Consider the following 17,325-nt stretch of genomic DNA (forward strand, 5'->3'; position numbering starts at 1 on the left):
GGAAATTTACAAATTTCATTTTTTTTTGCCGAAATTCATTTGTAATAAAAAAAAATCTGTAACACAGAAGATTTTACCAGAGCAATGCAACTCAATATTTATTGCCCAGGTTCTGCAATTTTTAGAAATATCCCACATGTGGCCCTAGTGCCCTAATGGACCGAAACACCAGCCTCAGAAGCAAAAGAGCACCTACAGGATTTTGGGGCCTGCTTATTTTTAGATTATATTTTAGGCACCATATCAGGTTTGAAGAGGTCTTGTGGTGCTAAAACGTGGAAACTCCCCAAAAGTGACCCCATTTTGGAAACTAGACCCCTCAAGGATATTATTTAATTAATTACAAATCACGGTTGTTCTTACACCTATTCAATCATTAGATTGTTTAAAAAATTAGAAAGGACTTTTGTCCTCACTATATAAAAAATGTATTTTAGTGGATGAAGAAAATATTACATCACAAGGAAAATGTGATAAGGATTTTGGGATTAGGATCGATTGAGGGTTAGTTTATAAACATATTAGAGAAGCATCATTAAATCACAATCACCGATTTATTTGTTTTATGATCAATTATAGACTTTATTATACACCAAAGCTTTTAAATTCCTCAAGGAATTTATCTAGGGGTATAGTTAGCATTTTGATCCCACAGGTTTTTGCTATATTTATTGGAGTTAGTCTGTGAAAATGGAAATCTATTCTCTAATATGAAAAAACATATTAATTTGTAATATTTACAAGGAATAAAGAAGAAAATGCATCCCAACATTTGTAAAGCAATTTTTCCCGATTACGGAAATACCCCATATGTGGTAATAAACTGCTGATAGGACCCACAGCAGGGCTCAGAAGGGAGGGAGCGCCATTTGGATTTTGGAGCGCAAATTTTGCTGGAACAATGGAAACACCCCAAAAGGGACCACATTAGGGAAACTACACCCCTCAAGGAATTTTTCTAGGTGTATAGTAAGCATTTATACCACACAGGTTTTTGCAGAATTTAGTAGAATTAGGCTGTGAAAATGAATATAAACATTTTTGTCCACTAAAATGTTGAATTTTTTCATTTTAACAAGAGATAAAGGAGAAAAAGTCTCCCTAAATTTGTAACGCAATCTCTCCCGAGTATGACAATACCCCACATGTGGTAATAATATTTTTTTTTAATAGAAATTAATTAACCTTTGCAGGACTGATCCTTTTTTGCTTTTCCATTTTAGTTTTTCACTCCACGCCTTCCAAACACCATAACTTTTTTATTTTTCCATGAATTGAGCGGTGTGAGGGCTTATTTTTGGCAAGATGAGCTGTAGTTTTTATTGGTACCAATTCTTGGTAAATACAATTTTTGATCACTTTTTATTACATTTTATTTAGAGCTTTGGTGACCAAAAAAAGTGATTTTGTCATTTTAAATTCTTTCTTTCTTACGGCGTTCATAATGCGCTATAAATGACAATTTTATTCTGCGGGTCAGTACGATTACGGCGATACCATATGTATATCTTTTTTTATGTTTTGCAGTGTTTGCACAATAAAATCACTTCTTTATAAAATAATAAATTTTCTGTGTCACCATATTCTGAGAGCCGTAACTTTTTTATTTTTCACTCAAAAAAGCTGTGTAATGGCTTGTTTTTTGCAGGACGGGTTGTCGTTTTTATTGGGGTACATGCAACTTTTTGATCACTTTTTATTCTATATTTTGGGAGGGGTGGCCAAAAAAATAGTGATTCTGGCATTGTTTTTAGTTTGTTATTTTTTGCGGCATTAACCGTGCGGTAAAAATAACATTATAGTTTTAGAGATTGGGTCGTTATGAACGCGGGGATACCAAATATGTGTACTGTTTCTTAACGTTTTCATTTTTTTTCCTATAATAAGAGACTTATTATAGGAAAAAAAATATTTTATTTTTACACATTTGTAAAACATATTTATTAACTTTTTTTTACTTTTTTCTTTACTTTTTACACTTTCTTTTTTTTACCTGCAGCTCTGATCGCTGCTAGAATACATTACACTACCTAGGTAGTGTAATGTATTCCAACTGTCAGTGTGATGTCACTCTGACAGTTAGTCTACGAGGACCTCATAGGCTTGCATACATGGCAGACCCGGAGGCCGTTGTCTGGCTCCCGGGTGCCATCTCAAGCATCAGCAGCCCCCACAATTGCATGGGGGCTGCTGATGCGCTATAAACCCCTTACATACAGAGATCGCAATCGAGCTCCACATTTACTCGTTAATTGCAGAAATCAGTGGAAATAAGCCGCTGATCGGCATACAGTGGGGTGTCAGCTGTCAGGGACAGCTGGCCTCCCGGTTCCCAGTGCACACTATCGCCGACAGTGTGCACCAGGAACTGCGCAGTAACTGTACGTTCCCATGCACTAAGATACTGGCCACCCTGACGTGCAGTTGCGTCGTGGTGCGCCTAGGGGTTAAGGGGTTAATCAGCGGGGACACAGCGATCAGTCCCCACTATAGGAGCTGCGGCAACTGCTGTACGAGACAGCAGCTGTCACAGCTCCTATATGTGTCGGGAAGACGGCCAAAATAGCTGTTCCTCCTCTGACGTACTATTAGGTCATGGAGCACGAACAATACAGTTACCATGACCTAATAGTACGTCCAGGAGCGGGAAGTGCTTAATTTTTTCCATCAAAGTCAATGAATTGTCTGGAAAAAAATAGAGGGCAATAATCTTTTATATGTTACTAATCGAATACCTTGTGGGGTGTAATTTCCTAAAAATAGTCATTTTGGGGGTTTTAACAGTGTTTTGGCACTTTGCAACATCTGTAATGGTCGTACGGTGTCAGCAAACCAGCTTTGGAAAATTTGCTCACCAAAAGCCAGTTTGCGCACCCTTCATTGTAAGCTCTGCCTTTCTCCCAGCGTGTAAGAAATGCGCACACATTTAGGATCGCTGAAGTAGGCAGAAGTTGCCAAATATGTATTCAGGTGTGTTTACCCAGTGGCACGCACCAGATGTCAAAAAACATCATCTAAATTCACACATTCACATTATTTTAAAATGTTTTTCCCTATTTTCCTTTTACATTTTTTAAAAAGTAAAATATATCTATTATTTTTTTGACAAAATATGGAAGCCCAACATGTTCTGAAAAAAACAAACAAATACATGTAGGTTGGAAGAGTAATAGAAGAACAATTCACTTTTAAATTGGCACATGGCTAAAACCTGAAATTGGCCTGGTCAGGAAGGGGGGTAAAGCCTCTGGTCAGGAAGTGGTTAAACAAGCATATGGGTGTAACGTGCTGCAGAGTTGCTTTCAATATCTCTAGTAAACGTAGTATAAATAGTGAGGCACGTATAAAAAATGAGAAGCAATCTTTTTTAGAAAAAAAGTACAAAAAAACACTATGGCAGTAAATGTGTATAAGTGAAAATTGTATCACCCAATATTCTAGAGTCCTTTTTAGACGCTCCGGTTAGACATCACTTTTCCTTGTTAGGACTTTGGCAGAGACTCACGTAGGGAGACAGTCAGCGTCTTGCTACGCCTCGGGTGACGTTTCAGGAGTCCGCTCCCTTTCTCAAGCGTGAATAGTTACATCCGGTGCCGATTTAAATAACAGGAGTGTTGCAGATGATTACAACGACAAATATGATTAGTGAAACATGATTTAAAACATATTAACCCCTTCCCGACATTTGCCGTACATGTACGTCATGGAAAGCATTGACTTCCCGCATCTTGCCGTACATGTACGCCGAATGTTTGGGACCGGCTCAGAAGCTGAGCCGGTCCCATCATCACCGGATCTCAGCTGTATCTTACAGCTGACATCCGGCTGTAACGGCGGGGACCGAAATTAGCTTCGATCCCCGCCATTAACCCCTTAAGTGCAGCGCTCAAACGCGAACGCTGCACTTAAGGTGTTTGCAGCTCATCGGAACCCCAGTAATGAAATTGCCGGGGTTCCGGTGGCTGCAATGGCAACCGGAGGCCTAATACTGGCCTCCCGGTCTGCCTAGCACCGAAGCCGGTCAAGATCCGCCCGGCGGCGGAGCCTGATCGGCTTCCGTAGCTGCCGGCAAGATGGCACCGGATCAGGAGCTGATCCGGCGTCATCAGCGGTGGAAGTCAGCTGTACTGTACAGCTGACATCCACCTGTAACGGCAGGAACCGGAGCTAGCTCCGATCCCTGCCATTAACCCCTTCGATTCAGCAATCGAAAGCGATTGCTGCATCGTAGCGGTTACTAGCAGATCGCCAGCCCTGACAGGCAATCGGGACTGGCGACTGCTGTTATGGCAACAGGAGACACAATGGTCTCCTGCTCTGCCATTACGGAAGCCGATTTAGGCCCCGCCGGGAGGCGAAGCCTAATCGGCTTGCTGTCAGTGAATGACTGACAGATCTAATACATTGCACTACATAGGTAGTGCAATGTATTAAAAAAAAAAAATTCTGACCGTTGGACCTTCAAGTCCCCTAGTGGGACTTGAGAAAAAGTGTAAAAAAAGTATAAAAAAGTGTAAAAAAAAGTGCAAATAATGAAAGTTTGAAAACAATAAAAGTTTCAAGTAATCAAATAAAACACAATCCCCCTTTTACTCTTATCAAGTCCTTTATTATTGAAAACTAATAATAAACCATATGTATTTGGTATCGCCGCGACCGTAACGACCTGAGGTATCAAAATATTATATTATTTATTGCACGCGGTGAACAGCGTAAAAAACAACTTAAAAAACGTTACCAGAGTTTCTGTTTTTTAGTCACTTTGCCCTACAAATGTTAGAATAAAAAGTGATCAAAAAGTCGCATGTATCCAAAAATGGTACCTATAAAAACTATAGCTCGTCCCGCAAAAAACAAGCCCTCATACACCTCCGTCGACAAAAAAATAAAAAAGTTATGGTTCTCACAACTTGGCGACAGAAAAAATACATTCTTTTTACAAAAGTAATTTTATTGTGCAAAAAGTTGTAAAACATAAAAAAGTGCTATAAATTAGGTATCGCCGGAATCGTACTGACCCGCAGAATAAAGGTAACATGTAGTTTATAATGCGTGGTGAACGCTGTATAAAAAAAAACAAAAAAAGCTGTGCCAGAATTGCGTTTTTTTTGTTTACCTGGCATCCCAAAAAATAGGATAAAAGGTGATCAAAAAGTTGCATGTACCCCAAAATGGTACCAATAATAACTACAGCTCGTCCCGCAACAAACCAGCCCTCATACCGCTACGTCGATGAAAAATAAAATTAGTTAAGGCTCCAATAAGTCAGGAAATAAAAAAATATGCAGTTGTGCCGGCCCGAGGGGAACATTTCTTCTGTTTGAAGAGGCGATTTATCAAGGACCTAAAATTAGGGAACCAGGAAAGGGAGGGCCCAAACATATCCGCTGGAAGCGACGGTGCCCGTATTATACCAGGACAACACTTCCTAGCAAAATTCCCCAAACTACAAAGGCGCGGAGTGTGGACCAAAAGGGGGATAATAAAGGACGCCATATATCAGTGCGACACCGGCCTGTGCAGAAAGGATTGCCTCACAGCGTAACACACATCTATCGATTATTTTATTGTTTTTTTTTACCCCATTATTATACCACCTGACTATGCCCCTTATATACTCCGCCCGGCTTACATGTACCCCCACATTGTAAACGGAAACACCAGTAAGACTCCAAACAAAACTGCTACCAAGCAAAATCCACGCTCCAAAAGCCAAATGGCGTTTCCTCCCATCTGAACCCTACAGCGGCCCAAACAGCAGTTTCCTTCCACATATATGGCGCAGTCATACCCGGGAGAACCCTTTTAGCAATTTTTGGGGTGTGTGTCTCCAGTGGCATAAGCTGGGCACGACATATTTGCCACTGAATGGCATATCTAGGGAAAAATATAAATTTTTAATTTGCACCATCCACAGCGCATTCATTTATGGAAAAGACCTGTGGGGTGAAAATGCTCACTACACCCCTTAATAAATGCCTTGAGGGGTGCAGTTTCCATAATGGGGTCACTTCTCAGGGGTTTATTTTTATTATTTCACATCTGAGCCTCTGCAGTTGTGAACCAATACTTTGTAAATCGCCAAATTAGGCCTCAATTTGACATGGTACGCTTTCACTCCTGAGCCTGGTCGACTGTCCAGGCAAGAGATTAGGGCCACATGTAGGGTGTTTCTAAAACCAGGAAACCCAGCATAATAATTAGAGAGCTGTCTTGTTATGGTGGCACAAGCCGGGCACCACATATTGTCCACATATCTGTGGAAAAAATCCCATTTTCACTCTGCAACATCGAGTTCACACTAATTTCTACAAAACACCTGCAGGGTTAACATGCTCACTACACCCCTAGGTAAATGCATTGAGGGGTGTAGTTTCCAAAATTGGGTCACTTCTGGGGGGTTTCCACTGTTTTGGGCCCACAGGCGCCCAGAAACCAATCCAGCAACATCTGCACTCCAAATGGCGGTCCTTCCCTTCTGAGCCCTGCCGTGTGCCCAAACAGCAGTTTATGACCACATATGGGGTATTGCCGTACTCGGTAGAAATTGCTTTACAAATGTTGGGTTCTTTTTTTTCCTTTATTTGTTGCGAAAATGAAAAAATTTGCGCTAAAGCTACGTCTTATTGAAGAAAAAGGATTGTTTTTATTTTCACTGCCCAATTCTAATAAATTCTATGAAACATCTGTGGGGTCAAAATGCTCACTACGCCCCTAGATGAATTCCTCAAGAGGTGTAGTTTCCTAAATGGTGTCACTTTTTGGGCGTTTTCATTGTTTTTTCCCCTCAGGGGCTTTGCAAATGTGACATGTCCTCCGCAAACCATTCCTGCTCAATGTGATCTCAAAAAGCCAAATAGCGCTCTTTCCCTTCTAAGCCAAGCCGTGTCTCCAAACAGCCGTTTATTACCACATGTGGGGCATTGTTTTACTCAGGAGAAATTGCTTTACAAATTTTGTGGTGCTTTTTCTCCTTCAGTCCTTGTGGAAATGAGTAAAAATAAGCTAAACCTACATTTTCTTTGAAAAAATGTTGATTTTTATTTTCAGGGCCTACTTCCAATAATTTCTGCAAAAAACCTGTGGAGTCAAATCGCTCACAATACCCCTAGATAATTTCCTCAATGGGTGTAGTCTCCAAAATGGGGTCACTTGTGCGGGGTTTCCACTGTTTTGTCTCCTCAGGGACTTCGTAAATGTGACATGGCCTCCGCAAACCTTTCCGGCTAAACTTGAGCTCCAAAAGCTAAATAGCGCTCTTTCCCTTCTCAGCCCTGCCGTGTCTCCAAACAACCGTTTATTACCACATGTGGGGTATTGTTTTACTCGGGAGAGATTGGTTTACAAATTTTACGGTGCTTTTTCTCCTTCAGTCCTTGTGGAAATGAGAAAAAATTAGCTAAACCTACATTTTCTTTGAAAAAATTTAGATTGTCATTTTCAGGGCCTATTTCCAATAATTTATGCAAAAAACCTGTTGGGTCAAAACGCTCACTATACCCCTAGATAATTTCCTCAATGGGTGTAGTTTCCAAAATGGGGTCACTTGTGGGGGGTTTCCACTGTTTTGTCCCCTCAGGGGCTTTGTAAATGTGACATGGCCTCCGCAAACCATTCCTGCTAAACTTGAGCTCCAAAAGCCAAATAGCGCTCTTTCCCTTCTCAGCCCTGCCGTGTCTCCAAACAACCGTTTATTACCACATGTGGGGTATTGTTTTACTCGGGAGAAATTGCTTTACAAATTTTACGGTGCTTTTTCTCCTTTAGTCCTTGTGGAAATTAGAAAAAAAATCGCTAAACCTACATTTTCTTTGAAGAAATGTTGATTTTAATTTTCACGGCCTAATTCCAATAATTTCTGTAAAAAAACTGTGTGGTCAAAATGCTCACTGTACCCCTAGATAATTTCCTCAATGGGTGTAGTTTCCCAGATGGGGTCACTTTTGGGGGATTTTGACTGTTTTGGCACTGCAAGAGCCCTTCAAACCTGACATGGTGCCTAAAATTTATTCTAACAAAAATAAGGCCCCAAAATCCTCTAGGTGTTCCTTTGCTTCTGAGGCCGGTGCTTCAGTCCAGTAGCACGCTACGGCCACATGTGGGATATTTCCTAAAACTGCAGAAACTGGGCAACAAATATTGAGTTGCATTTCTCTGGTAAAACCTTCTGTGTTATAAAAAAAATTGTACTAAAAATTTATTTCTGCAAAAAAATATGAAATTTGTACATTTCACCTCTACTTTGCTTTAATTCCTGTGACATGTGTAAAGGGTTAAGACATTTTCTAAATGCTGTTTTGAATACTTTGAGGGGTGAAGTTTTTAAAATGGGGTGACTTTTTGGGGGTTTCTAATATATAAGGCCCTCAAAGCCACTTCACAACTGAACTGGCCCCTGTAAAAATGGCCTTTTGAAATTTTCTTGAAAATGTGAGAAATTGCTGCTAAAGTTCTAAGCCTTGTGATGTCATAGAAAAATAAAAGGATGTTCAAAAAACGATGCCAATCTAAAGTAGACATATGGGTGATGTTAATTAGCAACAATTTTGTGTGGTATAACTGCCTGTCTTACAAGCAGATACATTTAAATTGGGAAAAATGCAAATTTTTGAAATTTTTCGCTAAATTTTGGTGTTTTTCACAATTAAATACTGAACATATCGAGCAAATTTTGCCAGTAACTTAAAGTCCAATGTGTCACGAGAAAACAATCTCAGAATCACTTGGATAGGTGAAAGCATTCCGGAGTTATTACCACATAAAGTGACACATGTCAGATTTGAAAAATGAGGCCCGGTCAGGAAGGTCAAAAGTGGCTAAAGAGGGAAGGGGTTAAGAACAGGCTTGAGAGTCAATAGAAGTGTATATAACATTTCGTAATATAGTATTTCTACAAAACGAAGTTTTACATTTATGTTTATATTTATACGAATATTAGTCTATATATACATATTCTAGATGTGATGGTGTAACTAGCGGACGTCGTATCCTGATAGAATAAATGTAAAGAGCTTAATGATTATATATTATAATTTAGGCAAAATTTATCATTGTTACATTGAATTAAGATATCGAGAATTCAATTGATGAATAATTGCAACATATAAATATTGCGAAAAGACAAGATATGTATTAAATAAAAAAATCATTATTCTTACAAGAAGATGTTAAAGTTACAGATTTCATTGAGGCCCATAGGATTAACACCATTTAGTGTGTATATCCAATAGACCTTTCTTTGGAGACGTTTAGTCTTAATATGTTCATTATTGTTCCCTTCAATTTCCTTGAGAACACACCATTTTAAATCGTAAACTTTAAGACTCAAAGAAGTGTTTGGCTACTGTTGTTTCGCCATGTTTCCTTTTTCGTGTAACTATCGATGTTGTTGTTTGATCTTTAGTTTTTTGTCCGAAGGTTCTAATCTCAGATCGATGTTCATTGATACATGTTTTAACAAGTCGCATCGTCAGATGGACGTAGACTTTGCCGCAAGGGCCTTTCAATAAATAGGGGCATTTTTGCAATTGCAATTGTAGTACGGATGTAGCCACCTTTATCTTGACTCTAATAACTTGCTGCAGCGTGATATCACACAACAAAAGCCATTGAAAAGTCATTGAAAAAGTCAAGATAAGGGATCTTTCTACTGTGTATTTAATGCGTTAAAAGTCAAGTTAAAGACTGCTAAATCTGTACCCCCAGACTTAAGCATTTAGTGCCGAAACGCGCGTAGGGGTGGACGCTCGCTGCGCTGTGGTGTTACTTCCACCAAACTGCAATATGGGTATACTATGTCCCTCAGTATTTTTATGACTTTTGATTGTGTTACCCTAGATTCATGTTGACTTCAACTAGAGGCATTTCATGTAACATACTATATTACTTAGTTTGTTATACATATTTACATATGCGTATATTCACTTACCTCGTTGTTGTCCATGCATCTTCATTTTTTTGTGCCACTCAGCGACCAGTCCTGTTTCCATCTGTATTCTGGATTCTTTGTTTTAACCATTCTGTATTCAGATTTTTATTGTGGTTTTTCAATAAAGACTTTTTCATATTTTCTCTACTTTTTTCTTGTAGGTTTGACACCTGTACTGTTTAAAATATATTTTATGACCTTTTTTAGGATGGTCGATATAATCCCCTTTTATAATAGAGCTACAATTTGGGCAAAAGGCTTGTTTATCTGCTTCTTCTTTATGTCAGCTCGTATTAACTGATTCGATAGGGACTTACCCTTGCGATAAAACAAATCTGGGTTTATCACGAAATAGGAACCCATATTTAGGATCATATTTCATAATTTCCCAGTATTTGTTTATCATAGTTCTAATGAGATTGGAATGGTTGTCAAAGGTAGAGATAAATAATGGTTGTTGTGAAGTATTTTTATTTTTAACTTAAAATTTTGGTATATTTTCTCTATTATAGGAAGTAATTTCAGATCCTATTTTTACCATCTCTTCCTTTTGGTAGCCTCTTTTGGTGAATTTGTCTATGATTTTATTTTTGTGTTTGTGATATTCATTATCATTACTACAAATAGGGCGTGCTTGAATGAATTGTCCTTTAGTGATGCCTTTAAAGATTTGTGTGGCATGTGCACTATCTCTTAATAGGTTGTTCCCATCAGTAGGTTTAGAATATAAAGTAGTAATTAATTGGTTATCGTTAATTTTATTGATTTCTACATCGAGATAGTATATTTTGTTAGTGCTATATTCAAGTGAAAATTCGATGAGACTATGACAATCGTTAAGATGAGACGTAAATGTATTAAGGTTATCAATGCTGCCATTCCACAAAAGGAACAAGTCATCAACGTAACGAAGCCATAGTCCTATATGTCTCTTGTACGGACACTCAATAACAAATGATGATTCAAAGATAGCAATAAAAATGTTGGCATACCCTGGAGCGGCAGAGGACCCCATCGAGGTACCATGCAGCTGAAGAAAATAGTCATCATCAATTGTCAAATAATTTTTAGTTAAAATGAGGTTGAGCAGGGACATGATGAATTTAATTTTAAGTGTCAGGAAACCGTCACCGTAGTTAGGTTTAGTGTTTGGAATACATCACTGTAGTTAGGTTTAGCGCCAGGGAAGCTCGGAAATAATCTAGTTAGGTTTAGTGTTAGGGAATCATCGTCGTAGTTAGGTTTAGCATCAGGGAAGTTCACATAAAACCTAGTTCGGGATAGTGTTAGGAACCCTCGCCCTAGTTAGGTTTAGTGTCAGGGAAGTCCACTCGTTCTATAAAAAAAAAAAAAAGCACAACTTTTTGGGCTAGTTTAGGTAGCAGCCAATAATACATTTTACACGTGTCTAAGCACAACATAACAAACATATCCCAACAGAAATGTACTGCTGAAGAGGCATATTCATTTGTTGCCTCCGACACAGACTCGTCGGATTGTGAGACTCTGTTTTACTTATCAACCTCCTCATCCAGTAATGAAGAGGAGGGACGCCCTAGGAGATGCCACAAGACCACCACCACAGTTGAAACTCTCGATATAAGTGACCCCGATGCAGTTGAAACCCCGAGTGAAGTGACCCCATTTGGACCCCCACAACTAGACAGTTATGAGCTCCAAATCCCCGAGTACACGGGCAGCCCAGATCAAATTTAACACTGCAGGGCTCAATGAGATTGACTTTTTCAAGTTCTTTTTCACTGATGACTTTATAGAGCTTATGGTGTCCCAGACAAATTTATATGCCCAAGAACCCCACATAATTTTATGCCCAATCCCAGGACTCCTGTAGACGCAGCAGAGTTGGGCAAGTTTTGGGGACTGCTCTTGAACATGGGGCTTCTGATAAAGCCATCCATTAGGGCCTACTGGAGAACAGACCTGTTATACCACACCCCGATGTACCGCATGGCCATGTCCAGGATGCGTTAAAAGGCAATATTTCGCTTCTTACATTATGCTGACAATGAGCAGTGCCCATCCTGAGATGACTCCAGTTTTGACCATTTGTTGAAACTGAGACCCCTATTAGACCATTTCACTGCCCGGTTTGCCCAAGCATACACCCCCGAGAAGTGTATTTCTATTGATAAGTCACTAGTACATTTTAAAGGGAGGCTTCAATTTCTCCAGTACCTGCTGAATAGGAGCGCAAGGTATGGTGTGAAGATGTATAAGCTGTGTGAAAGTGCATCAGGGTATACTTAGAAATTTAGGGAAAAATTAGCATCAAACCATCGTGTGCTCACCCGATCTTCATTCTGGGATCTGTAGTTCCTTAATGGAGTGCAGTAAGGAGGGGGTGGCAGGCAGGCAAGAGATTCATGCAATGTAAGAAAAAAGGAAGTTTCTCAGCACATCCATAAAATCTAAAAAGAGCTTTTATTTGGTCATCTTAAAAAAAATCCAAGGAGGACACAGGTAAGGCCCCATGCACACGAACATATTTTTTTCCTCCCGTAAATACTAACGTAAATACGGGTCCATTGTCACACGTATTCGACCCGTATTCCACCAGTATTTATGGACCCGTGCCCGTAAATACGGGTCCGGTGTCACCAGTATTCCACCCGTATTTACGGACCCATTTCTGCACTAATCTGCAGCCCCTTCTCCATATCAGGATAGAGAGAAGGGGCAGCTCTTTTGGGCAGAGTTTACACAGCGTTTGAAAGCAAAAAAAAGTTCAGACGTACCCCGGCCGTTGTTTTAGTGACGCGTCCCTCTTTTGACATCCAGTCCGACCTCCCTGGATGACGCGGCAGTCCATGTGACCGCTGTAACCTGTGATTGGCTGCAGTGCTCAAATGGGATGAAACGTCATCCCGGGAGGCCGGACTGGAGGAAGAAGAAGAAGAAGAGTTCTGGGTAAGTTAACTTTTAATACTATTAACTCCAGCGGTAGTCACTGTCCCGGGTGCTGAAAGAGTTACTGCCGATCAGTTAACTCTTTCAGCACCCTGGACATTGACTATCCCATGATGTCGCCTAGCAACGCTCCCGTAATTACGGGTGCACACACGTAGCCACCCGTAATTACGAGAGCCCCATAGACTTCCATGGGCTTGCCTGTGCTGTTATTACGGCCTGAAATAGGACATGTTCTATATTTTTTAACGGCATACGGGAAGGTACCTGTGGCCAATAGAAGTCTATTTGCCCGTAATTACGGCTCATAATCACGGGCATTTTTACGTTCGTGTGCATGATGCCTAAGGTGTCTTACAGCTTACGCATTTCAAACAAGACTGTTCTTACTCATAGCATGCTATGTGCTGAGGAACTTCCTTTTTTCTTACATTACAAATTTAGGATATATGAAGGGAAGGACAAAAGTATTGAACACTCAGAATGCCCCCCCTTACTGGGAGAACAACGCAAAAATTGTGTGGGTATAATTTTTATACCAGCGTCCCGCTCTTAAAGTGTTTTGCTTCCACAAGTACTGTGGCATGCAATACTGCTCGAAAAAAATCAAAGAGGCCTCCCCAAGACACTGCTTCAGCAAAATCTCAGAAGGGGCGAGAGCAGGGCACATTCTAGCAGCAACATATTGTGTGTCAAGTACAAGGACAAGAGAGATGTCCTTGTATTGACAACAATATATGGCCACACCTGTAATGGCCGGGAGGAGGTGAAGGGAAAGTGAGCCCTAATCTACCCACCGCCCTGTCCCTGCCTACTTGCAACGACCCGCCCTAGGCGACGAGGTACAACTGGGCGGCGGTCCCTACGCTGTCTAAGTGCACAGGAAAACAAACAGGGAACATGCAAGGGAAGGGGCAGTAGCCACGGAACGCCACGAGGAAACGGAGCGGCGAACGGACAGTCAGGACCAGGACGAAGTGAGTACACCCAAGCGGGCAAGGAGACAGAAGCAAGCCAGGGGCAAAGCAAAGCAGGTCAAGCAGAACTGCAGCAAGGCAGAAGCACGGCAGAAGCAGGCTGGAGCAAGCAGCAGTGGGGCCAGGAATCCAAAAGAATTACAAGCACTGAGGGAGAGAGCAGGGCAGGTAATAAAGGACAGGGGGCGGAGCTAACTCCGACAGACCAGGCCGCGATAGGCTCTCCCACTCCTGAGCCTGCCACCCTGGTTGGTGGGAGATGGTGTCAGTCGAACAGGTCTGGCCTCAGGTGTGGATTGATTAATCCCAGGAGTATACCTAGATGAAGTACCTGGCAGATCCCTAACAACACCAGTACCCATGTACCAGTATGAGGTACCAGTATAGAGACCCCCAAACGAGACAGCATCCTGGACTACAATAGGTACATGGGAGGGTGGACTTGTCAGATCAAGTCCTGAAGCCCTACAGTGCCATGTGGAAATCGAGGGTGTGGTATAAGAAGTTGGCCGTGCACATTATACAGATGTCATTGTACAATGTGTACGTGCTACCTCCATGTGCAGGCCAGAGGGAAACTTTCCTGGAATTTCAATAGGTGGTGTAAAGGATCTGCCAGACACAGTGTAAAGGATCTGCCAGACACAGCTTCTGTGTCGACGCCCATGGTTAATCAGTCTGCACCTGCTACTAGGTCTGATAGAGTGACTCGATCTGCTACCACTCAGGCTGGTAGGCTCAGGAGTGGGAGAACCTATCACAGCCTGGCCAGACGGTTCTAGCTCCCACCCTCGGTCTATTTATACCTTCATTTCCTGCTTGTCTTTGCCTGTGATTCTTTCCTGTTTCCTGGCTCTGCTGCTCCTGCTATTATTATTGACCTTGCTTCATTTTGACCCTGGCTTTACTGACTACGCTCCTGCTCTGCGTTTGGTACCTCGTACACTCCTGGTTTGACTCGGCTCGTTCACTACTCCTGTTGCTCTCGGTGTTGCCGTGGGCAACTTCCCCATTTCCCTTAGCTTCTGTGTACCCTTGTCTGTTTGTCTGTCGTACACATATTGAGCGTAGGGACCGTCGCCCAGTTGTACGCCGTCGCCTAGGACGGGCCGTGCAAGTAGGCAGGGACTGAGTGGCGGGTAGATTAGGGCTCACCTGTCTGTCTCCCTACCCCATCATTACATAATCACAGGCCCATATACCTTTTCTACCTTGGTCCCTGACACAACTATGGACCCCCTTGAGACCCTGGCTCAGCAAATGCAGGGCCTCTCCCTACAGGTCCAAGCCCTGGCTCAGAGGGGCAACCAGCGTGATGCTACCCTCACCTTTTGAACCCCACCTCAAGTTGCCTGACCGGTTCTCAGGGGACCGGAAGCCTTTTTTCTCCTTTCAGGAGAGTTGTAGGCTCTATTTCCGTCTAAGGCCCCACTCCTCAGGTTCTGAGAGCCAGCGAGTGGGTATAATTATGTCCCGGCTCCAGGACGGGCCCCAAGAATGGGCCTTCTCCTTGGCTCCTGACGCCCCTGAACTTTCCTCTGTTGATCTTTTTTTTTCTGCTCTCGGGCTCATATATGACGAGACTGACAAGACTGCCTTTGCCGAGAGTCAGCTGGTGACCTTACGTCAGGGTAAGAGACCCGTTGAGGAGTACTGTTCTGACTAGAAAGTGATGTGTAGCTTCTCGGTGGAATGACCCTGCCTTGAGGTGCCAGTTTAGATTGGGTCTGTCGAACGTCCTGAAAGACCTGTTAGTTAGCTATCCCTCTTCCGACTCTCTAGATCAGGTTATGGCTTCAGCGGTACATCTTGACCGACGTCTCAGGGAACGACGACTTGAACGTTTTTGTGCTTTCCCCTCAAGTGAACAACTGTCCTAGGCATAAGAATAAGCAGCCTGAGGAACTTCCGCGCCTAAGTGACCATCGGGGAGGTCACTTGGGCGCACAGGTATTTCCCGTAAATATGAAACCTAATAAGATCTTGCTTCCCTTTCAGGTCTCTTTTGAGGGTAGGTCTGCTACCGGCAGTGCCTTCGTAGATTCAGGGTCTTCTGCTAATATTATGTCTGTGGAATTTGCTATGTCTCTAGCTTTGCCATTGACTGACTTGCCTAAACCTGTCCCGGTAGTGGGTATCGACTCCACTCCACTTGCTAATGGTTATTTTACGCAGCATACCCCTGTTTTTGAACTCCTTGTTGGCTCCATGCATTTGGAGCAGTGCTCTGTACTGGTGATGCAGGGATTATCATCCGATTTGGTTTTAGGCCTTCCATGGTTACAGATGCATAATGCCACGTTTAACTGGAATACTGGGGATCTTACCAAATGGGGTAATGAATGCATGACGTCATGTTTTTCTGTTAATTTTATTTCTCTCCCTGAGGAGGTGAACACTCTACCTGAGTTTATTCAGGACTTTGCTGATGTTTTTTTCTAAAAAGTGTTACCTCCTCATAGAGAATACGATTGCGCTATCGATTTGGTACCAGGAGCTAAGCTCCCTAAGGGTAGGATATTTAATCTCTCTTGTCCCGAACGTGAAGCCATGAGAGAGTATATCCAGGAATGCCTGGCCAAGGGTTACATTCGCCCCTCTACTTCTCCGGTATGTGCTGGCTTCTTCTTCGTAGGGAAGAAGGATGGTGGTCTTAGGCCGTGCATCGATTACCAAAACTTGAATAAGGTCACTGTAAGGAACCAGTATCCCCTTCCTTTGATTCCTGATCTCTTTAATCAGGTTCAGGGGGCCCAATGGTTCTCTAAGTTTGACCTTAGGGGGGCTTATAACCTTATCCGCAGCAGAGAGGGTAATGAGTGGAAGACTGCGTTTAATACGCCTGAAGGTCATTTCGAATACCTCGTCATGCCTTTTGAGTTGTGTAATGCTCCCACGGTCTTCCAGAATTTCATAAATGAGATTTTAAGAGACTACCTGGGGGTATTTCTTGTAGTGTACCTTGATGACATACTTGTGTTTTTCAAGGACTGGTCCTCCCACATTGAGCATGTCAGGAAGGTGCTCCAGGCCCTTCGGAAAAACAAACCCCATCCTAAATCCGAAAAATGTGTGGTTGGTGTGCAGGAGATATCATTTTTGGGTCAAATCCTCACTCCTAATGAATTCCGCATGGACCCTGCCAAGGTTCAGGCTGTGGCTGAATGGATCCAATCTGCCTCCCTGAAGGCGTTACAGTGCATCCTGGCATTTGCTAATTATAAAGGGGATTTATTGCTAACTTCTCGGTCATCGCTATGCCTCTTACGGATCTTACTCGCAAAGGTGCTGATCTCCTCTACTGGCCTCCGGAGGCGGTCCAGGCTTTTGAGGTCCTTAAGAAGTGCTTTATGTCAGCCCCAGTGCTGATTCAGCCTAACCAAATGGAGCCATTCATCGTGGAGGTTGACGCCTCCGAGGTGGGAGTGGGTGCTGTCTTGTCCCAGGGTACCAGGTCCCTCACCCATCTCCGTCCCTGTGCCTACTTCTCCA

The 17,325-nt window shown here is 42.3% G+C and overlaps 1 protein-coding gene across 1 annotated transcript in view; it reads left to right on the plus strand.

Moving 5' to 3' along the window:
- The window catches only part of ARHGEF18 (Rho/Rac guanine nucleotide exchange factor 18), a 478,484-nt gene that overhangs the window by 15,475 nt on the left and 445,684 nt on the right, over nt 1–17,325 (plus strand). The gene's annotated exons all lie outside the window — the stretch shown is intronic.

Source organism: Rhinoderma darwinii, chromosome 1 (genome assembly GCF_050947455.1).
Source record: "Rhinoderma darwinii isolate aRhiDar2 chromosome 1, aRhiDar2.hap1, whole genome shotgun sequence".
NCBI classification, from domain to species: domain Eukaryota; kingdom Metazoa; phylum Chordata; class Amphibia; order Anura; family Rhinodermatidae; genus Rhinoderma; species Rhinoderma darwinii.